The 24,201-nt window shown below is 48.3% G+C and overlaps 1 protein-coding gene across 1 annotated transcript in view; it reads left to right on the forward strand.

Annotated features, from left to right (window-relative positions):
• Positions 1–1,250: 1,250 nt before the first annotated feature.
• The window catches only part of ZCCHC9 (zinc finger CCHC-type containing 9), a 141,816-nt gene continuing 118,865 nt past the window's right edge, over positions 1,251–24,201 (forward strand). The window contains exon 1 of the mRNA XM_069627557.1: positions 1,251–1,381. The gene's annotated coding sequence lies outside the window, so the exon portion shown is untranslated. The remainder of the gene's footprint in view (positions 1,382–24,201) is intronic.

Genomic DNA, 24,201 nt, shown 5'->3' on the forward strand with positions numbered 1-24,201 from the left:
TCTTGCTCTGCCTGCATCTACAACAAGTGAGTGGAATGTTGAGGTGGAATGCAGAGCAGAGAATGTTATTGTATGAGAATGTTCTAGGGCTGTCAGTCAGAAAGATGTAAGCCCCGAGAGAGGATACCGGTGGTTGTCTTATTTCCCCATAACTTACTTGACCCGAATTGTATTTGATGTACCTGAAACTAAGTAAAAGAGTTAACAGTTCAACCAGTGATGTCAGAGTCATTTGTGGCCACGGACCCAACATAACAGATTCCTCACTGGAACTATGGGAGGTAGTGAAGCAACCCCAAACCAGCAAGCACAAGGCCACATTCCATGAAAGTCCACTCATCATAAACAGCACAGAAAGCATTGATGATCACCACAGAAGGGACCGCCAACGCCTCAAATGACACTGACTGAGGTACCAAGGAAAAGTTGGTCTTGTGAAAGCACAGACATCCGATGATTCTTACCAAGGTGATGGTGAAGACTCCAACTGGGCTGAGCCAAGTGAACCAGCGTATACGGACATAGCCCCGATAAATCAGATGAGAGGTGCCAGAGACCTCAGCAAGCGAGAACAAGACTCATTGATGAAATAGAATGAAGGAACTGGGAAGGTGGGTTGTCATGTTGGGTATTGTAGTTCCGCAGGTGGGCCGGGACGGGGTGTGGGAAGTTGAGATCTCGAGAACAAAGACGTGTTGCAAGTTTCTCTGCAACACGTCATTGGGTCCTCATGGAGCAGTTCATTGACGTTCAAACAGTGACATCCGTGTTGCACAGATAAGGGGTGAAGAAAGATCAGAGGGCGTATAAATTGAACAGTTTTGTAGAAAGCCCGTGAATACAGCAAAACGCCACTGGAGGTGGACGTGAAAGAACGTGTACCAAACAACAAATCCGACTTGCTGACAGCAGAATTTGCAAAAAACATCTGCCCTGAAATTCCCTCGGCGTGCGCTGCACAGCACAGCCCTAAATCGCCTCTGGTTGCGGGCGGCAGCGAGCCGGGGATACTACTCACAAGCCAATAACACACACGGAGACCCGTTGTTGCTGCAACCAAAATCAAAATAAGAAAAACAAATAAACCACCGGCGCATAAATATACCTGCCCATGCATGGCAGAGTCGTACTTCCGCCATGATTCGCTGCCTAAGAACTTAAACGTCTTACGTGAAAACGTCAGGGCGACTTAAAGGCAGAAATACGTGGGTTACGTCATGACGCTTTAAAGGCATTCTATAAAGTGTTGGCAGACTTTTAAACTAACACACAATGTTATCTGGTCTCTTAGGGACTTTAATTGTGTTTTTGATTTGATATTGAAAGCAACATAAGGCTTCTCTTTACCCAAAGTTCCGTTCCAGTTTCCGGGCATTATCAGGTGTGTGTATGTGAGCCAGCTCCTGTAATGAATTGTATATGCATTTCTTTTAGCATCCTTTAAATTAGATCGTTTTCACCCCTTTGTTGTTATATTGGTAAGAGGAGCCATTTTGCAATTTCTGTAAATGCACGTTAAAGTTGGAAGCTGCAGCTGAAGCTTTAATCCGCTGCATTGTACTCATCACATGTTGAAATTTAAATTGTAACTACGTGACTTTCTAAACCTCTGGTTTTTAAGTGACACAGGGCAGTCTGTGAAGTGATACAGGGCAGTCTGTTACTGGTATTGTAGACACAGTAGCTGCTCCTGTCAGGCCTGGGCCTGGGTAATCGCGGCAATAATACGCGGGAGCCGGGAGTGCGTACAACCTTCCTTTATTAAACTGTGGCGGCAACTGCCGAAACTCCCATCCCGCCCCTCCCCTTCCCCTGACGTCACGTCCGGGACATCATTACTTTACGGCCGCAACGCGGCCGGCCCCCACACAACAATGTGGTTGGGCTGACATCTCCCCCCTTTTTAACATGAGGGGTGCTCCTGTCTCCTTACCCCATTTCTTCTATCAGGCGGAGCGGCTTGATGCGACTCCTCTCAGGGCGTCTCGCCCCGCACGGTGTCGAACAGTCTCTGGCAGGGGTTGCACCGTCCTTTTCCGTCTCCGACTCCTCGGCGTCTCCTTGGTATGGTTATTCTGATGGGCCATTCTCATCACTGTCTCTGTCCCATTCCCACCGCTCTCCATGATGGGGCCTTACCCGCTTGAACTGTGAACTATTTCGGGTTATGGACGTGCAGTCACTTCTTTGTGCTGTGACCATCGTTCCTTTCTTATGAGTGATGATGAGGGGGTCGGGTGCGAATGTCGCTTCTTCCTTTCTGTGCTTGGGTTGTCTGACCCATACCTCATCGCCTGGCTGCATGAGGTTTTCTCTCGCCCTTCTCTTTCTGTCCGTTGCTTCCTTCATTTGCGCTTTGTTCCTCTCGTCATTGACTCTTGCTTCTCGTTCAAGGCTTGTCGCGCCCTTGGGTCTTGGGTCCTCTGGTAGCCTTGTGGTGATCGGCCTCCGGAATAGCAGGTCTGCCGGGCATATGCCTGTGGTGCTGTGTAGCGTGTGACGGTACTCCCTGAGCAGTTGATTGAGAGCCTGCTCGAAGGGTTTGTTTTGGATGTGAGCAATCTGTAGTGTTCTCTTGATGTTGGTCATGAATCTTTCGACCATGCCATTTGCCTGAGGCCATTGGGGTGTTATCCTTTGATGTTGGAATCCCATGTATCGTGCAAACTTTTGAAACTCGTGACTTATGAAGGTGGGGCCGTTGTCTGACTTTATGGCTTTGGGGATCCCAAACGCTGACAGCATCCGGTCGAGGGCGGGGATAATGCTCGATGTTGCACTGCTTTCCACGATCTGGGCGTCGGGGTATCTCGAATGTTCGTCCATGAGTACCACGACGTGCGTGCCGTCATTCAATGGTCCGAACAGGTCCACTGCTAGCTCCTCCCACACTTTAGTGGGAAGCGGTGACATTTGTAGCGGATTTGGGTGTGGCGGCGGGGCTACATGTGCGCAGATGTGGCATCCTCCTATGATGGTTTCTACTAGGCTGTCAAGCTGTGGGAACCACACCTTCTGCCGGAGAAGCCGTTTCGTGGCCACTATCCCGCGATGTCCTTCATGGGCCAAGTGTATCGTCCTCTCCCGGAGTGTCCTCGGAATGACGACCTTGCACCCTTTTAGCAGTACCATGCCCTCCACCACTGTCAATTCGTCACGGACTAGATGTAGTCCCTTAACTTCTTCCTTGACTTGGTCCGCTTCCGCCTTCGCCTGCTGCCTCATGAGGGCCCTTTTGTCTGTTAGAAGGCAATGTCTGACGATGCTTAGTGCAGGATCTGATTCCGACTGAGCTGCTATCTCTGCCCATCCTATGGGCAGCGGCTGTAGGTGGTGAATGACATAGTTAATGTACGCATCCGCGATGGAGGGTTGAGACACCGTGGATGCCGTGGGGTGACGGGAGAGATAGTCGGCTGGGTTGTCCTCCTTTCCGGGCTGATGTTTTACCGTGAACTGGTAGTCTTGTAGCCTCAGGCCCCATCTGGCTATCCTTGGTGGCATAACGGCTTTGGGGTTTCCGTCGATGGTCAGGAGGGCCTGGTGATCCGTGACTATTGTGAATCTCTTGCCGAAGAGGAACAGGTGAAAGTACTCGCAGGCCCGTACTACCGCCAAGCTCTCCTTTTCCGCTTGGGAGTATGCCTGTTCTGTGGTTGTCAGACTCCTGCTGGTGTATGCGACTATGTGGACATTTCGTGGGTCTTCCGGATCTTTTTGTGTCAGGATGGCACCAAGGCCTACCGGGCTAGCGTCTACAATCACCTCGGTGTCTCGGGCATCGTAGTACGCCATGTCCTCTGCCTGTGAAATGGCGCTTCTGAAGGCTTCGAACGCCACTTGACACTCCTTTGACCATACGAACGGTGTGTCCTTTCGGGTGAGCAGTCGAAGGGGGTTGCTGACAGTGGCATAGTCCTTTAGGTATCTAGAACAATAGCTGGCTAGGCCCAGGAATGAGCGCAGATCCGTTGTGTTCACGGGGGGGGTGGCAGAGTTCAGCGCTTCTACCTTTTCCGGGTCCGGCCTCATGCCTTTCCCTGAGAAGATGTGACGAAAGAATCTCAGCGATCCCTTGGAGAATTCACACTTCGCCTTGTTTAGTGTGAGGCCGGCTTCTTCCATCGCCTGACATACTTTGTGGAGCGCCCTGTCGTGTTCTTCCTGCGTTTTGCCGTACACCAGGACATCATCGGAATAGTTCAGACAGTTTGGTATGTGTCGAATTACTTTGTGAATCTCTTCTTGGAATATTTCAGCCGCCGAAGAGATGCCGAAACTGAGTCTTTTGTACTGAAATAACCCAAGGTGGGTGACAAACGTGGTGATATATCTAGATTCGGCTGCAATTTCGATCTGGTGATATCCTTTCGTCAGGTCCAATTTTGAGAAAACCCTTGATCCGTGTAGGAGGTGGATCATATCTGTGATCCTGGGCGCCTGGTGTCTCTCTCTCTCTCGATGGCGGTGTTTGCTCTGCGCATGTCGACGCACAGGCGGATGGACCCGTCCAGTGACTTTTTGGGGACTGGGACGATGGGTGAAACCCAGGGGGTGGGCCCCGAAACTGGTTCAATAACGTCCATCTTGATCAGTTTATCAAGTTCTTCTTCCACTTGTCTTTGAATGTTAAATGGAATGCGGCGGTAGTGTTGGGCTACTGGTTTAATGAGTGGGTCTATGTGCAGGTGTACTTTCCGGTGTTTTAGTTTTCCTAGGCCGTGGAATAATTTAGGGAAAGTCTGTTCAATTATCTCCGGTTTGGCAAAGTACTTGTGGGCCATCAGCTGATAGAGAATGTGTACCAGGCCCATCTCCACGGCTGTCCTGAATCTTAGGATGCAGCCACTGTCGGCTTCCGTTTTGAGGATGTGTAGTGGGATTCTCGCGGAGTGGTCTTTGTGAGAGCACCACGCTGTTATGGTGCCTTTGCACGGTAGAGGCGTCGTGGATGCATACGGGTAAATGTCTATTTCGGCCTTCTTGATTTTGGGAGGTGGGGTCAGTGCTTCATAGGTTTGTTCATTTATGATATTCACCGTGGCCCCGGTGTCTATGAGAAACTTCACCAGCGTGTTGTTTACATTCAATGTGAGTATGGGACTGTGCTGTGTGGCTGTCGTGTTAGTCTTGACGGCCCACACATAGCCCTTTTTCCCCTGGTCATCCACTGAGAATGGGGTGTCGCTGCTGGTGGGGGATCGCGTTTCTATGTAGCGGACATAGCGTCTTCTGTGGGAGCGTCGCGTGTCCTCTGACGAGCGCCTGTCGTCCCGGGAGTAGTGGCTGGATCTGCTACTGTCCTCTCTTTTTGTCGGCTTCCTGACGCGCTCTCCTCTGGGTTTGGGCGGGCTCTGCCGGCTATATCGGCATCTGTCTTGTGTTCGGGGTCTACCCTGTGCCGTCACTGGGGCGTTCTTGCACGTGGCCCTGAAGTGGTCCATGCATCCGCATGCGCCGCATTGTTGTCCCAGGGCCGGGCAGTCCCCGGCGTGCGGATATTCGTAACCGCACTTGTAGCAGGTGGCCTCTGTGCGCCTCCCTCCCTGGCTGGGGCTTGTGTATAGCTTGTTGACCGATTCTGCGGGTTCTCCTGGCTGTTGTATGGATACTTTCCCCAGGTTGTCCAGTTGTGAATCAACAGCGGCCTCCATGCGAGCCAGTGCTAGGATCTCTTCGAGTGACCTTTGTTTTTGCAGGAGTTGTTTACGAAAAGGTTGCGAGAGGCAGCTTGCGATCACCTGCAATCTAAGAGCTTCTTCGTTTGAATATCTGTGGAATTCGCAGTGTTTTAGTTTTATGCGCAGGCGCATCACGAAATTGTCGATGGATTCGCCCTTTTCTTGCCTGGTCGTGTGGAATACGTGACATTCATAGTCGACGTTTGTGTGTGGAGCGAAGTATTCAGATAGTTTGGCGTGGAGTTCACCGTATGTTACTGTGTCGACGTCAAGTAGCTCACTATGTCCCTCACTGCTGGCCCAACTGTCATGAACAGCGTGTTCTTCAATCTTGCGTCATCGGTTAGCCCTATCGCTCCCGTGTAAAATTTGAAGTCCCTGAGCCATATCGTCCAAAGGGGCCCCAGATTTGATGTCTCTAATTTCGAAGGGGTTTGGCATGTGCATCACCTGCGCTGCTCCTCCTTCCGTGTGAGCGGCAGATTGTTGCCTTGGGTACCGTCGCCACCTCCTGGCGAGGCTGCTGCGGTGCTTGTCCCTCCAGTGGATGAGGCAGGCGTGCTTGCGGTGTCCGACATCTTGATCCGCTTTCCGTGCCTCTGCTGGTGGGGTTGTTCCAGCTCCCCTGCTGTGGCTGTGGGGCTGTGCCTGCCCGTGTGGTGCGCAGATCCTCAGTGCAGGGTCACGGCGTGGTCCGACGCCGCAGTCAGACGCTGGCGGCTTCCCGCACGCGTTGTGGAGGTGCGCCGACGCGCCGAGCCGCACGATTACGGACCTCAACACGGCACTAGTGGGCCGTACTTCCTCGTCATAATTGTCAGGCTCGGGCCTGAGTAATGCGCAGCGCGCGCACGCGGGCGTCGCGGCAATAATACGCGGGAGCCGGGAGTGCGTACAACCTTCCTTTATTAAACTGTGGCGGCAACTGCCGAAACTCCCATCCCGCCCCTCCCCTTCCCCTGACGTCACGTCCGGGACGTCATTACGTTACGGCCGCAACGGCGGCCGGCCCCCACAAAACGATGTGGGTGGGCTGACAGCTCCAAAGCTCATTTACGGTACAGTTCAAGCTTTGGAATGCTCGCAGACCCAGTAACTGCTGTGCAGCAACTACACAGACCGTGGTCTGGTGTAAGTGACTATATAATTATACCTGCGCCGGCTAATGATTGCAGATGTGTACTGTCTCCAGTTCCAGTGCCTGCTCTGGAAGTAGTGATTCCCCAGGGCTGATGGCTGCAGTGCAGATCCGGTACTTTATCTGGGTCGTCTAATGACCCTTGTTGATAATAACCGCAGGCAGTGTCTGTTCTAGGTCTAATGGCTGCAGACCCAGAACCAACACCTCAATGAATAGCAGCAGGCCCTACCTTCTCTATCGCTAATGGTAAAGGAGTGCAGGCACAATACCAGCTCTGGAGCTAATGACTTCTGATACAGTATGTTCCTGCACATCAGCTACATCTGACAATACCTGCCCTGGGGCTTCTAACCACAGACAGGATACCTGCACTGTGAGAATGATGGCATGCACAGTACGTGCTCCGGGGGCTAACGATTCCATTCACCGTATCTCCTCTGGAGCTAATGGTATTTAACACAATACCTGATCATGAGCAAATCTGGGGATTAATGACGACAGAAATAGTTAAAACCCCATGCACACTTTCCTTCTCGTGTGTCCTTTCTCATTCCCAATTCCCCTCTGACACCTCAAACCACACTCTCTGAAATTAACGTACAGCGTAAATAAGTGATCAGTAGGGATAAACCATTGTGCCACGGTTTTCAAAACGTGTTTGGTGCAATTGATGGGATACTAATTCACTTCACTTGCACGAAAAGGGTGCTGAACCGTGCACAAGAGACATTTAAATGTGTGCATCATAGTTGTGCACACTAAAATGCTCATTTCCCAGCAAATGCACAACTGTGCAAGGCAGAGGGTGGAAAGGGGGTTCTGGGCATTTTCAAGTAAATTGCGATTTTCAAAAGAGGTGCACTTTTCAAAGCACAGGGAAAAAAACATTTCCCTGTGCCTATTTGGAACAGGTGCTGGGGTTTATAAAATGCATGGGAAGGTCACTTCTGATCCTCTCGTGCAATGATCGAGTGAATGCTGTGTGTGACAAAACAAGTGAATGTTGAGTCAAATAATGTGTTTGTGCTCGGCCAGAGAGCAGATTTTGGCTGGTGAGGGTTGCAGATAACGAAAAAAAAAAAAAAAAAAAAAAAAAAAAAAAAAATATATATATATATATATATATATATATTTCAAGGGCATTTTCAACAGTAAGAACACATGTAACCCCCTCCCCGTCCCTTCTTGCCCCTCGATCCCAACACATGTAACCAACAATGCACCCAGTCCTGTTCCCTCACCCTCACCTCCCCCGAGTCCATAAACTCTGTAGATGGCTCCCGGACCCAAGTTTCTGTGAGTGGCTAGCTCTGTCGCCAGTCGGTGTATGGGCCCTTGCACCATTTGAGAAACCCCCCATAATCCTCGCAGCCCCTAGAAACTTCAGCTATATCTCCTTCCAGCTTCCTGTGAAGGTGTCCTCCCGAAGTGGGGCGATTACTCACCCCAGCAATCTCCTTTTCCTCTGGCACCATGCATCACGGTATTCCCGCTGCAGGTGATGCATGACGATGTCCCAGTCCAAGAGAAACCTTTGGGGATCCCCTTGAATCGAATGTCACCCACTCCTTTGCCTCAAAGTTCCTGATTTTACTAACTCGTTCATGTTGTGTGTGCCACCACAAGCGTTGCCGCCACTATCAGAACGACATATGTCTTTCTTTGTGCTTTGGAGTGTAGATTTTCCAGAACCTCGCTTATTCCCAGGATGGCTATCCCTATGTTGTCCGGCATCTAACTCCCAAAAATACTATTCATTGCTGCACGGATCATGTTCCAATAAGGCTGTATGACTGGGCATTCCCACCAGATATGCTTCCACAATCCCAGTTCCCCACATCCCCTCCAGCAGAGCGCTGACCCTGTTGTGTAGAATTAAAGTAGAATTTCTTGGGTGAGATGCCATTGGACCATTATCTTAACCCCCCCACCCCCCAAAATCTCCTGAATCTGAATGTCCCGTGTGAGCTTGGGGGCAGGGGAGGCGAATATTCTGCCCATAACTGAGTCCAATGTTCCCCTTCCAGCGGCTGCCTTACTGCACTTTCCCACTGCTCCATATAGTGCCATGCCTGGCTCCTTGCCCCTTCTGCTATAATCCCATGTAACGTTCCTACCAAATGCCTGTCCCGCATGTCGATCGTTAAAAACCGTTCAAAGGTCATGAGATCCCTGGTGACAGCTGACCTGGCAATTGGGTTTGTAAGCCAGTGCCTCAGTTGAGAGTAGTGATACTTCTCCCCCCTCATCTAGCCTAAAGTCCTGCTTGCACTGTGCAAAGGATTTAATGACCTGACCTGAGAACATGTCACAAAGTCTGTGTCACCCTGCCGCCTCCCACCCATTGAAGGCACCCCTTTCCATACCCAGTGTGAACTGGGGATTCCTAAACAGTGATGTCAGCCGGGAGGGGAAGGTGGTCAAGTTCACTCTCCACACCAGCTCATCCCATGAGTCCCCCATTAGGACCCCTATCCTGGTACGGTACATGTTTGCAGGTCTATCCCCCTTTGGTCGCCACAATACCTAGTCAAGCGGCAAGCCTATCGCTGCTTTGTCCATTCAATACCAGTCCTTCCCGCAATCTCCCCAGACCCAATCCCGGATCACTCTGATTTGAGCAGCAAGGAAATGGAGGCAGGAGTTTGGCGCACCCAGCCCTCCATTGCTTCTGGGAGACATTAGCATCTGCATAGCTACCCTGGGTCTCTTGCGGTTCCAAATAAATGACCCCACATGTTTTTGAAGGATCCTGAAGAAACCTTGGGGAATCCCTACTTCCAGGGCCGTGAAATAGTACAGAACTTTGGGCAAAATCACCTTTTTAAGGGCACTTATCCTCCACATCCAGGATATTGAAAAGGGCACCCATTCCACCAGCAGCTGGTGTAGCTTTTCCGCTAGAGGCAGGTAGTTCGCACGGTAAAGAGCATCCAGAGAACCAGTAATCTGGACCCCCAAATATATAGTGCCGGTTTCTGCCCATCTATAGGCTACTATACCCCGCAATTCCTGAACCTTTTCTAAGGGGTGCGGCCAAGTTTAATAACTCTGACTTGTTGGCTTTTATTTTTCTGGTTCTATGATCAAAAGGGGCACGTCATCGGCAAATGCTGCGACTCTATGCTCCGCACCCCCAAAGGGAATCCCCCTAATATCCGTGGGAGCCCTTAATGCTAGCCAAGAGCGGCTCCAGGTGGATGGCGTATAAGAGCGGGGACAGCGGGTAACCCTGCTTAGTGCCTCGTGAGACCTTGATCCTCTGGGGAAAGTTGCCTGTTGATTGCCAGGCGCAAGGAGGGAGTTTGATAGTTATGTCTTACCATTGAAAGGAATTTGGAACCGAATCCCATAACCTCCATGGTATGGAAGAGGAATGGCCATTCGACATGGTCGTATGCCTTCTCGGCAGCCAACGCTAGTATAAGTGCAGGGGTTCTATATTTATTAACTTTTTCAATCAGATGACAGACCCGCCGAATGTTATCCTAGGTCTGCCTATGCCTAATAAATTCTATCTGGTCGGGATCAATCAGTTTGGGGAGGAGCTTATCAACGCCTGACGCAAGAACCGTGGTGTAGATCTTTGTGTCTAGATGAATAAGGGCAATTGGCCACTACGAACCACATAGTGACATCCTTACCCAGTTTTAGGAGCAGCACAACCTTGGCTTCTTCCATTGTTTGGGTGGTACACCCTGCCCCCCCACTCCAAAAGAGTTGAAGAGCTGGACTGGGTGCCGTATCCGTGCCTCTCCAAAGGTTTTGTAGAAACACGCTGGAAGGCTGTCCGGACCAGGGGCCTTTCTTAATGGCAAGGCAGCTATAGCCGCCCTCACTTCTTCAGGAGTAATGTCTCCCTCAAGTTCTTCCGGTTCTTGAGAAGTGATCTTAGGATAGAGGGCACGGGACAGGTATTCCTTTTGGGCTACCTCCTCAGGATAATCTGATGTGTACAGGGATGAATAATATTCTGTGAAGACTGAAATTATGTCAGGTAGTGCAGTGCTTTCTTGCCCCCCCACCTTTATTTGAAGTATTGTCCTCCAACGCTTCTTTTTTCCTAATCAATCTCGCTAACAGGCGATCGGCCTTATTGCCTTTGACATCATACCTCTGTTGGAGGTAGAGCAATGAATGCTCTGCGGGTCCAGTCTGCAAAACATCTTATTGCCCCCTAATTGGCCAATATTCCCTTTGCAGCATACTCGCCGCGTTCTTTGCCATGTGAGACATTGTCTAAGTTTAGCTTCCAATTCCTCCTGTAAGAGACCTAGTTGTTTGTCCCTCTGGCACTTCATTGCGATGAGCTCCCCCCTCAATGTAGCCTTAAACGTGTCCCACATCACCTGGTCGCATACACCCTCTGTTGCGTTAAGTGCAAAGTAATCCAATATTTTATTCTTTATGTCCTCACATAGGACTCCATCCTTAAGGATGTGGCTAGGGAACGTCCACCGCAATAGGTCTGGTTAGTTCTGACCCAAGTTTAAGGTGATTGTTATGGGCGCATGGTCTGACAGGGTCTACCCAATAGTGACCTTGACATCCAGGCGTAATCTATGAAGGAGAAGGATCTATGAACCCCTCCAGCCATCTTCCAACATCAATTGGGCCATGTGTTCCTTCAAGCAGGCAGATGGCACCACCTGGTTGTGGAACACCCTTGCGCTCCTGTCTTCTCTTGGGTACCACGCCAGATTAAAGTCTTCTAGCAATATTATCTGTCCTTTGGCAAAAGTCTCCAATTTGGTCAGTGTCACCCGCAAGAACCCATCTTGCTCCGTATTGGGGACGTCCCCCTATCCCATTGGAAAGAGGCCGCCAGATACCTATCCTCTGTGTCCCCCTGTGTAGATATGACCTGGAAGCCTGGGATGTCCCGAATAGCGATTAACACTGCCCCCGTCTTCCTTGGGGTGTTGGATTGGAACAGATGATTTTCAGTTTATACCTGTCTTTTCTCTGAACGTGAGTCTCTTGGAGGGCTACAATTCCTGACTTCTCTCCGCCCCAAGAACTGTTCCACCTTCTTTCTCTTACTCCTCTGACGTTTAGGGAGGTCGGTCTACGCCCTCTTCCCCATGTTCCTTTTAGCGTGCGGCTTGTATTAATGAGTGGCTGCTGTTGGGATCCCCCCTCTCTGGCCGGGCTCAACCAGCCTCTAGTTCCCCCCAACCCTCATCTCTTGAATTAGGCCTTGTAACAACCCAGAGTAAACCTGTGTGGGTCCCCCTAGACTCATGTAGATAGACCAAGACATCCTGTACCACCCACCTCCCCCGGTACCTTTCCCCCAACTCCCTCCCCCAGGCGGGCTATAACATTCCTTCCTGTAACCCATCTTTTCCCTCAGCATGGCGCTCCTGTGTCGATGGCATGTGGGCCCCTACCACTCCTGCCCCCTTGTCGGGGGGAGGTGGGGTTAACCGGGCCCCCTAGGACCAGTTTTATTTTAGCCCCTTGGCGAAAACTTCGTCCACTCCCACATTTTCATCTTGAGCATTTCTCTCACTGGTCTTTGTTCTTGCCTTGGTGACCTTTCGCCCTCAATCTTAAGGATCCTCATATCTTCATTGCAGTGGTGACTCAATGCTATTTCCCTTCTCATTCGATCATTAGTCCAAAGGGAAAGGTCAATTTATAGCGTATGCCCGCCCACGTCCAGCTCTATCCCCGACCAGTCTTCCACCTCCAGCAGGTCTGCATACACTTCCTGCACCATTGTGTGTAGATCCTTATCAGCCACCGCCTCAGCAAGTCCTTTATTCTGAACTTCGATTTTTCTCGAGTGGTTTTCAAGGTCTTTGCTCTGGGTCTCTGTGATGCTGGAAATGCATTGGAGGGACAGGGCCTCCCTGTCCTTGTCCTGTAGTCCTTTTTCATTTTCTGTATTGTTTTCTGGCCAGGAATCCATGTGGGACTCCTGGCAGTACAGATCTTCCTGTTTTTGGTTTGGTGTACAGACACATGGGATACCCCTATGGCACCTATGGGTGGGGTACAACCCTGTGCCCCTAGTGTATGTTTTTGGGCAACTGTGTGTGGCCTGCAGAGCAGGGTATGGGCTGGTGGCAGCTCCATGCTGAAGTTGACGGGTGCTCTGAGTATCGTCCATTTTGGGATACCCAGGCCCTGCTATTGGAATCAGTTGATTCCTGATAGGAAACAAGATGGCCCACGTGGCCTCTTGCTTTCTATTGCTTGTTACCTTGTTTTCCCGAAGACCTTGGAAGCCCTGACTCTGTCCCTTCCCCCTGACTGGCTGTTGGGTGGAAGTTCCATATATGGTATTGTAGTGAAGTCCATGCCAGACTGGCTGGAGCCTTCCCAGTGACTGGATGTTGTGGGACCTAGGTGAATGGAGTGTGTGACCAATATGCACTTCTTGTTGTGGATGTCTGGTTTCTAGTATGAAACACAATGACGGAGACAGCCCTGCCTGAAACTCGTATGAATGCAGTGTGTAGTGTTGAATGGCTGGGTACTTGTCCCAATACACATTCCTTGTTGTGAGTGTCTGAGAGGGAGGAGAATGGCCTGAATGCACTGTATGCCTGATTGGCTGACTGACTGCTGAATGCCCTTCTGAGTGATTGATTGCCTGAGTGTGACCCAGCAGAATGAATGGGAGATCAACTAGTATATCTGGGGGCCTCTCACTGCTAGAATTCGTTCAGAAGCTGAACTAGAAACTGACTTCGTTCAGAAGCTGAAGACGAAACTGACGCTTGATCTCGAAGCCAAGCCCGAAGAAGAAGGTTGACTGCTGTTGCCTTCAACGTAATCTGAAAGCCGCTGTGACGTCGAGACTGATCCAAGAGAGGACCTGGTTAGGCACCCTCTTCCCGAGCTCCAAGGGACCATCGAGCACAGCTAACCTTCGCCGAAGCTCCCTGGAAGTCAGACCCTCGACAGGCTGCCGTCCGCAGTCTGGGACCGCCGAGGAGAACGAAGAGAAGCACTGGACATTTCGTCAACCAGGGTTCGCAGGTTTGCTATATAACGCTGGAGGCCCATCAACACCGTGTTGCCCAGAAGACGCCTTGACGCCGTGCCATCGATGACCGGAACCGCAACGCTCCATTGAGTAAGTGTATATAAAAACAGTTTCACCAATAGTTTCCCAACTTCCCAGCACATTGGCTGTGGAATGACTACTCCATGAATGACAATAACATTCACTCAGCTGTATATATCAATATTAAATCAGGTATCAAAAAACATATTTTAATAGGTATACAAAATATAAAAAACATGTATTATAAAACACATGAACAAATCACTAAAAGAAAAAAGCCTGCTAAGGGCCATTCAAAGAATCAGCGTTTTTGAAGAAACATAAGAGGAATACATCAGATAAATCACATAAAGGTGGTTATGACGGCCCCCATCAATGGGGTAAATCAACATATAACCTTCTGCATTCAAAGGTGTGTGATATTAGTAACACTGTTGATTTAGGCAGTTATGAGTGAATTTCTATTTATCATGACACGTCTACACTTAATCGTGTTTCTGGGGGTAGAGGAACACCTAAGCGGATTCATTCCTGATGTTGGTGTATAGTCAGCCCCCGTCTTCAGGACGCTACGAAACGTTAAAACTAGGCTCGATTTGTCTATCTTCACTGGACCATGTGCACTGCCAATTCTAACTGCTACTCTTGTAGTTTCTTTCAGGTGTGGGAGTGAGTTCAAAGATAACTATGCATGGAACTTATGCGTCCGAATAAATCCAAAACTTTTCAACTGGGTGAGGTGTCACTTTCTTGTTGGTATATGTTCACCATTCATAGTTTATGGACATAGTGGACCTTCACAGGTGGGACTGCGTTGCCCGTAATCCCTCAGCATATCATTTTATCAATCTGTAATCCGTAGATCAAGATCTAAGTTACGGGTGCTTGGTCATGAACTGAAGTGTAGTCAGACGACTCAACATGCAGAATCCTAAGGGGTTCTCAGTATTAACCCAGAGTCTTCCATGCGTTGAAGGTTACATCCAGTGGAAAAGCTTCGTTCTGATTGCTCTGTACCATTCGACGAATATTCTCTCCATTGAGTAAGACATTTTGATTCCTGGATGCGCTCGTCCGCACCGCCGACCGCCTTATCACGCTGGAGAAGGCCAGGCCGTCGACGTGACGAGGAGCATCCGTCAATGGGTTTCCCGCCACCCAAAGACCGTAGAGACGCCTGACTCCCTTGCTGGGCCAGTTCTTCACAAACTCTTTGCGGTCCTGAACTATCGACATCGAGGTGCCCACCACGCCTCTTCCTTGCAGGACGTCTTCGCTCCGCCATCGACAAGCACTGCTGGGACTGAAGCTGCCGCCTCGACGCCGAGTTCACTTTCTTAGAGGGATCTCGACGATCCGTGGCTCCTGCTTTAAAGGGAGCCTCTCAAGAAGGCTCCGTCGACGACCTGTTGTCGAATTCTGCTAATCCAGGTACATTGGGGCGGTAGAAACATTGTCGAAGGAACTAAGACTCATTGAACAATTTATGGACTGGGCTTGTAGTATATCTTTTATTTTGCAGGTTGCCTAGGTGGGGGGGATCTCCACACAGAACTGTGTCTAGTGGTAGCGGCTAGTATTCTGCCAATTGTTGTAACCAACTGCTTTCCTCTTAATAAATGGTTGGTTACCCTTTATTAAGTGATTTGTGTGACATTTAACCAGAGTACAGTTGATACACTTTAATGAAATCTAATAATAATTGTGGTACCACTTAGAACTGAATATATTTGCCATTATAGATTAACTCAGCACAAAGTGAGTTATTGTGATTGTGTATATAACCTTGAACCTTAATTATATAAAGACTGTGTTTTAACTAATACAGTGTGCAGACATTCGTTTGTGGGTGCTTGGGTACTACACTGTACTTAAGAACCAGCCTGCATCACCTCCTGAGAAGCTGGGCCTTGATTGCTCGACTACGTTACCAATAATATAGAATATTGGCTGGGGTCCTCTGTGCCTCTCCTCTGCCATATAGAGAGCAAGAGTACAGACACCCCCCTCCAGTCTTAACAGTTTTGAGGTTCTGCGTGATCCTTGCAACCTCTTGTATTGCGCTCCTCTAGTTTCGTTATGTCCCCCTTCACCTCTTGCAGCGATTGAGACAGTTCCGCTCACATCATCCTCCACTGCGATTGCATGGTGTTCGCTATCTTCTCCCTAAAATCTTGAAAGCATTGGCGAAGGACCTCCTTGGTGACCACTTCATGTTTTGCTGTGCCTGCCAACGCGCCCCCCAAATCCTCTCCTGCCATGGGCCCCTGATCTCCCCGAGCCGGTACCTCACTGTCTGTGCACCAGAGTCTCTGCAGATTCCTTCCTGTGGTTTCTTCACTGACTGGGGGTTGGGGGGACAGGGAGGGGTGGCACAGCTTACATGTCCTTCCCCTTGTTTTTGGATATAGTGCGTAGGCCGGTCTGATGGGGGGGGGAGCTCTGCCCCTCTTCTCTCCCTGATATCGTGTTTAACCCTTCTGGCCACTTTTTCAGGGCGTACAAACCTCCTCTCTTTGCCGCTTTCTGGGTCAGCCCTTGACTGTGCGGGCAAGGCGGGGGGTTCAAACTCCCCTCTAACTGTGTGCAGTTAAACCACTGTCTGTCCTCCTTCTCCGGTTTCAAATGACCCTCCTCCTGGCCCTGGTGCCTGGATCACTCTGCCCTGAGCCCGTCCAAATGGTCTCTCCCTTATTCTTCCTTGCCCGCCACGGATGTAGATGGGCCCTTTAGCCCTCTATTCGGCCTCAGGATTGGCCCGGGGAGCCTACGGCCCCACTGGTCACTGTCTCCTATGTGTGGTGCGCCTCTTGCTCACTTGCCTCCCTTGCTGTGCTTTTCAATGGGGGTGCGCTGCTTGAGGCACTATATGCAGCTCCAAAATCCAAAATATACCTAAAATGGGTTTCCAGATGCCCCAGCTATAACACCACAGGGCCTCTCTGCAGTGCTGGCTTCAAAGCTTGGGCAGGGGCCCTCCCTCTGCGTGCCCCCACTCCTGACCGTCACTCTGCTCAAAAGTGGTGATCACTGCCTGCTGATCACTGCCTGCAATGGCCACAGCCTCTTCCTGCTTGCACCCTTTCCTTGGGCCAGTGCGCACGCTGACCGGTGGTGATTCTCCCCTAAGGGGCGTGGTTGGTGGGAGTCGCACCCCTCAGGGTTGCCGCCTTCCTGTCTCTTGACTTGCTGTACAACCCTCCTCTCTCTTCCCACCTACCCTATCCCCACACTCTCTACCCCCACCAACCCACACTGCCCCCTCTACTGCCATGCACCCCATTCCTTATCTCTACCCCATTTACTCATCCTAACCCCTCTCTCTTCCCAACCCTACCCATCTCTTTTTACCCCACCATGCACCCTAATCCACCCACCTTACTAACTCTTCCTATACCCTCTCATCCTTCCTCTCGCTTTCTTAGCCTTTTACTCTCTCTCTCTCTCTCTCTCTTACTCTCACCCTTATTTTGCTCATCGATGGCACCCTCTATCAATGGCTTCCTCTATTGCACACCTGCACCCCTTATGCCTCCTCCTTCAAAATGTTGCACTCTCCTCATTGCACACTGGTGCTTAGAAATGCAAAAAACAGCAGTAAACGCCAAAACTATTGGCATTGCAAATGTATTTATTTATTTAGTTTATTTGTAAAGCGCACCAAGCCGTGAGGCATCTGGGCGCATTTCTTAAAGTTACACAGTTAGGTTACATATATACATTACTTGCAGATTACAATGGTATTCACTGAGCATTGACATAATTATAATATACATATTTACATTGTTGTAAGCTGGTTTTGCGTATAACAAGCAGGAGGGGGTGAGAACAGAGAGCTATTCTTGCGAAAGGAGCCAGATTCTGACTTTGCTTCTAAAGGATTGGTATGATGGTTCAGATCTGAGTGAGGTGGGTAGTGTATTCCACAGTTTAGCAGCGAGTACAGAGAAGCTGCTGCCTCCCGCCTTCTGAAGCTTAAACCTCGGGATCTTGAGGCAGTGTGCTTGTGCAGTTCTAACGGGATGGTCAGGGCTGTTGCGTGAGAATAGATTGGACAGGTTACTCAGTGCGAGGTTCGCGAGGCACTTGTGCGTGTGAGACAATGATTTAAAGGCAATTCTTTGGTAGACCGATAGCCAGTTTAAATTACGTCTGGTTGCTGAGATATGTTGGGCTCTGGGAATATTCATTGCTGCCCTGATGGCGTTGTTTTGTAGTACTTGCATCTTGTTAGTATTCCGTTGGCTAGTCCCTAGATAGAGCGCATTGCAATAATCTAGTTTGGGACAGGTATAATGCTCTGGCTATGGTGGTGCAATTGTTGGTGGTTAAGAAGTGTTGGCATGCAGTGATTAGTTTGCAAGTATAGGCTGTTGAGGAGGTTATTGTGTTAGTTTGTCTGGCTAAGGTTAGCGTGGAGCCTATGTAAATACCAAGAGTTTTCACGTCCTTCGAGACCTTGATGGGGTTGCCATCAGCGGTGAAGGAGTCGAACTTGGCATCTAGCTTATTGAGTCTGAGTTGTGATCCAAGGAGGAGAAGCTCTGTCTTATCGTTGTTAAGACAGAGCCCGTGTTGCGCCATCCAGGCCTGAATGACAAGGTAAATATCATTGAGTGCTTTGGAGTTTACTTCGTAGACACTGGTGATGGGGCTGAGTATTTGTGTGTCATCTGCATAATTCGTGTAGATGACACCCAAATGATCAAGGTAGTCGAAGAGGGGCTTTGTAAACACATTGTAGAGTGTTGGGGACATGCATGAGCCTTGGGGGACACCTCACGTGACTGGTGCGTGTTTGGCTGAGGCTGATGGGGAGAAGACCCTAGTTTTTCTGTTCTCTAGAAAAGATTGGATCCAAGTAGTAGCTTTGCTTGAAAAGTGTGCTGCGGAAATTAGGTCGTTGCATACGACTTGATGATTTACCAAGTCAAATGCCGCCGACAAGTCAAGCAGTAGGAGGAGGGCAAGTTTGCCATTGTCTTTTAGTTCTTCTATTTGAGTTTTTAGGTCAGTCAGGACCGTCTCTGTCCTGTGCCTAGGGCTGAAGCCTGATTGCCTAAGGCCGAGAAAATTCTTTGTTTCTAAGTGCTCCGGGATCTGCAGGTAGGCTGATCTATCCAGGATTTTCAATAAAAAGGGGACCGTAGTGATGGGTCTATAATAGGTGGGGATACTGGGGTCTAGTGATGGTTTCTTAAGTAGCGGGAGAACGGAATGGATGTGATGCATGGAGCCAATTCCTTAGCTGCCTCATTGATGATGGGGGCTGGGCAGGTGTCTCCCTGGCATTTAGGTTGTTTCAGTTTGTAGGTTGTTTTCTACATCTTAAGTAGAGAGTGGGGGGAAGTTGAATAGCTTGTGGGTATTCTCAGGTGAGACTATAGGGGTGATTTATGGTATGGCGAGGGAGAGGCAGGTTTTTTGGATTCAGTTTTTTCTTGGAGCATAGTGATTTTATCTAGAAGTGCTTTTTACATGTTGGAGCACCACGTGATGTCTTTGACACAGGTGTCGGCGGTGGGGGGGGGGGGTTGTGATCAGCTGGCGGGGATTCTAATTCTTTGATTTGGCTTGGATAATCCAGTTGTTGTATGTGTCTTTTTTAGCCTGTAGGATTGCCTCTTTGTAGTTGAGGGATGCTATCAGCAGGTTGTCCTTATTGGTAGCTATATGGAGGCTCTTCCAGAGAGCCTCTGCATTTCTTTTTTTCTTGCGTAAGGCTCTGAGGTACGGCGTAAAGCAAGAGTTAAGATGTGCGCAGGGTTTTGACTTGCGTCATTTTGATGGGGAGATAGCATTGATAGCCTTGAGTAAGGTTTGGTTGTAGAAGTCCACTAGTGCAGTGGGGTCTGTGTGCAATTCAGTAGAGTTGTTGATGATGGGTAGTATAAGTGGGAGCAGTTTCTCCATGGTAATGTCCCTATTGTTCTTCGCACATGTGAGTTTTGGACGTAGTGATGGTTTTGGATGCAGATGGGGCTGGTAGACTAGGCACCAGATTCCTATCATTCCTATATTTCAGAGAACAAGGTAGATTCGGTGTGGGTTTAGTGGCGAAATGTTTAGGCAGGGGTTATGCAGTGCGGTTGTGATGATGGGTCTCATTTTTGATACAGGGTGCAGGCAGGAGGGTAGGAAGACTGAGGGAGGAATGATATCCGATGATGGTAGCCTACTACTCATGCTCAAGGAGGAGCAGGGGATTTTTAGCAAGAGAGCCTTATGGGCTGTGCTAGGATGTTGGCGTAGTTTTCATGGCTAAGGTGGGCTGTAGTATATTGCAAAAAAACTACCAGGATATTGCGTAATATGTAGAACAGGTGCATGATGTGGAGCAAATGGTGGAACGCTGTGTTTAGAGTGATAGCTAGGTGGTCAGAATGGCTGGAGGAGCTGGCTCATAGCGTTTTAATGTGCGGGCTAATTGCAATTTGTGCAGATAACAGGTTTTTAGCAGTCAACTGAACAGCCCTGTGGGATTTACAGAGGCTATAGCTGTTATAAAATGGGGCAGTTGAGCGGTGTGACAACTGTTCTATAAGGAGCAAGTGGGCTACTACAGGTATGTAGGTGGGCTACTACTGTTTTTTAAAAATATTCAATATGTAGTTTAGCAGGCTAGCTGTGCATGGAAAAGCAAGGCGAGGCAATTGGACAAACTGAGCAGTTTAAGCAAGCTAAACAAGATCGCAATTAGTCAGGTTATATGCATAGATGTCAAACAGGCCACAGTTTTACAGATATGCAGTTTAACTGGTCAGCTGTGCAAGGAGAATTAGTTCAGGCAGTACAATTAGGGCAGTTCAAGCAAGCTGGGCAAGATAGACAAATACGAGATACGGCAGGCTAATTATGCATGGATGTCAAACGGGCATTTTGCAGGTGCTGCGAGATAAGGTCCTACTGTTGTTCAAATTGATTGGGCATAGGAGACCACGTGAGATGTTTACCAACATAGGGGCTGCATCTGTATTAACAGTATGGTGATTTTACATCTAATTGAACACATAGAGTCGAGCAGAGACCTTCGTGTGGACCACAGAGCAATCCGGGCACTGGGAGCGGCATCCTCTGCTGGGAGTGGTTCAGAGTGGCGGTGGGCAGTAAGGAGTGTTGACCAGTTAAGAGTGGTATCGGGTTGTTTGCAGGGAGACAGTAGTTCGGAATTTGCTTACCTTGTAATGGAAATGTTTGCGGTGAGCAGGTCGAGGGCCAGGGGATCGTGTGAAGAGCAGGGTGAGGCGTCCTGCGGCCGCAGTTCGGCCCGGTCAGGCCCAGACAGGATTTGGCCTTAGGCTACGGACCTTGGGGGTGGGGCAGGCTTCCGCCTTCCGGCTCCTCCACTGACCTTAAAGGGTGTCTGGTAAAGGTTGCTAGGCAACCAAATGAACACAAAAAGCATTGAAAGTTGCGGCTGCCATCTTAGGAATCCTGATGAAAGTGTCTGCTGCGTAGACCCACGTGGGGTGCCACAAGGGGTATGGTGAAGATAGTCACCAAAGCAGGTTGGGACCACGGCCTGAGTGAGGGTACCCCACTTCAATACCTTCAATAAGAAGCTGATTGTATAGCGAGTGTTAAAGATGATCAACCAATGCTTGTTACAGAGGTTGCTGAGGACACTGAAGCTGATGTTCAATGCAATTCTTTGGGATCGATATAATGCTTAAGCTCACGAGAATGCCCTCAAATTGGATCATAGGCATATTGGCTTTGGTACCAAAAAACGAGCTTTAACATGGACGAAGACATGCATCTGTTTCTGGAATAATCAGTCTGGATGTAAAGATGTTTAGTGTTGCTTGGATCTTGAGAAGAACAATCTAGGTAAGTGCGCATACTGAGATGTAGTAATTAGAAATGCAGCACGATCTATGCACATAAAGAGGTGTTTGGTATCCAGCAATATGTTGTGATAATGAACTAATCAATTTTCAAAAGGCACTGAATTAGATGTCAGTCTACAAAAATGTAATGCAACATGGAATGATGATAAAGTGAACGTTCCAGTAATGTAAGAAGAAATGTAATCGCAGGGTTCAAATTTGAGGGGAGCTCAGAGAAATTTAGCTCCTGCTTGCAGCCTAGATAAACCTGGTTAGCGTGACAACAGCTAGCAGGAGCTACTTTTGGCTCCCAGGGCCAACTGATGCTGACCAAACACACATATGTGAATTAGGGCACATCTATAATACATTTCATGGAGAAGGGTTTCTAAATAATGGACAAAAGGATAGGTTTGTATCTTATATGGAATTTAGAATTGCGGAACATTTGCTAGCTCCTTGTTCCCCAGTGGTGTCTCTGGTCACTGGTTAATGCTTGATACCCAGGAGTTGTTATTAGCTCCTGCTTACCCAAACTTAATTTCGATCCGTGCAATCAAAAGCTGCATAATGCCTTAGCAAAAAGATGCTGCTGCACTCCTGGTTAGCTCACATGAGTAATACAAAATTATTGGGAACTGTAAGGTTTTTTTAAGCAATCGTTATTTTTAAACAAGTTATTAATGTTTCTTTATTTTAAAAATGTACACTCTAAATGAAATTCCAGCTGCAAATTGTTATTCAATCTAAAGCTGGTACTGTTTTGAAATGTGTCTATTCTAAAATGGAGGATTTGTTTTGCATCTCTAGTAAATCCTGTTTGCAATTTCTTTCCACTTGAATGAAACAAAAGGAATGGGAAACGCATCATCATCTAGCCGGGAATAAGCCATAAAGAAGAGGAGAATGGTGAGGGGAGAGTTGTAGGGTGGAAGAAATGGAAGAGATTCAAGTTTGGCAGATAACCCCTCTTTTTTGACTTAGTGCAGCTATAACACTTCTTTCTCGGGATATAAGTAAGGAAGCTGCAAAACGATCTTACCATCAGATATTTATTGTCGCTTAAACCTGTTGACGGAATTCACATTTAATATTCCTTTTCCGACTTTCACCACAATTCAACTGATCAAAACCTGATGGTAATATTTCCAATGTGTAACTAATATTACTAAGTAATCCTTTTAATGTAGTACCACTGTCACTGCAGTACATGGCTAATTTCTCAGTTCTCACATCTCCCAGGGAAAGAAGCTGTCTAATTCAAATCAGGCTTTATTTCACCAAACACTGATGGAACAGGAGCCATATATGGCAGTTCTGTTAAGCAACAAATACATATTTATGACCTCTTAAATCTGTTTATTACGTAGCATAGCCATTTACTAACACTTCTGTGGTCCATTCGAAGTTAACAAGACAAGTCAATTGGAATAAGACCAACAGCATTCAAGCAACATTTTTGTTTTTGATTCCTCACACTTGCTATATCCGAGTCATCCATTGGTGTCATTGTTGTGACTTGAGCCACCAATGACTGCATGGCATGGCATGGGTGGGGAGGGGTGGTGCGGATAGACAACTGGTGTAAATGTATTAATCCTAAAAAACAATCTCTCATCTCCATACACATAGTATTACATTTTAAAGAAATAACATAACACATAACAGATGTGTTTGTAGTGTTTGTAAAACCTCCTTTCACCCCGCGGGAGGGATCTTGGTGCTGGTAGGAGGTGTTACAACTCAACACTAATATTATCAACCTTGGAAGGATGAGCAGAGGAGTTGACCTGCCGGGATTGGGGCCTGTATCTGAGGTTTAACGCAGATCTGGGATGGCTCATCCATTATAATTTTGAGATCAATAAATAAGTACCATTAAGTTTGGTAGAAGTGAGAGGATGCAGTCTTTGAGCATGGCCATTATATTATTCGATTATTCTGTGAGGGATACATTCATATCGGGCATTGTTGCATGTGATACATTCTTTATTGGGCCAGGCTGGGTCCGATTCCAAAAGCATCAGTATATTTAGCTACTCGAGGCATGTTCTTATTTTGCTCAGATACAAATATATATTAGAACAATTGAACCTATGGGCCTTATTCACAGAAGCGTTTTATAATGGCAAAACCCCATTGGAAAACGCTCTGTGAATAAGGCCCAGTGTGTCTGCCTTGGATTATACCTGTTGTGATGGGATTATTTGTACAATCCATTTCTAATGACCTAATCAAGTATCCGGCTAGTTACAACTTGTATTGATTTATTTGTCTGTCTCTATTTTTGTACCAGACTATAATAAATTCATACTATCTAGATCATACATTTATCATATTTATTGACTGGGCAGTACAATAATTATGAAAACACCTATTGAAAGCGAATGAGAAAATATATTCTTAAGTAGTGATGTGTGTAAATTGGAGAAAGGGCCCGAAACAGAAACATCCAAATCCGGGGAGGGTAGCGGTCCAACCTGTTGATAGGAAGCAAAGGGGAATTGTTTTGGTGAGGGGCCAGAGAAG

The sequence above is a fragment of the Ambystoma mexicanum genome, chromosome 6p, assembly GCF_040938575.1.
Source record: "Ambystoma mexicanum isolate Mex_15411 chromosome 6p, UKY_AmexF1_1, whole genome shotgun sequence".
Taxonomy (NCBI): domain Eukaryota; kingdom Metazoa; phylum Chordata; class Amphibia; order Caudata; family Ambystomatidae; genus Ambystoma; species Ambystoma mexicanum.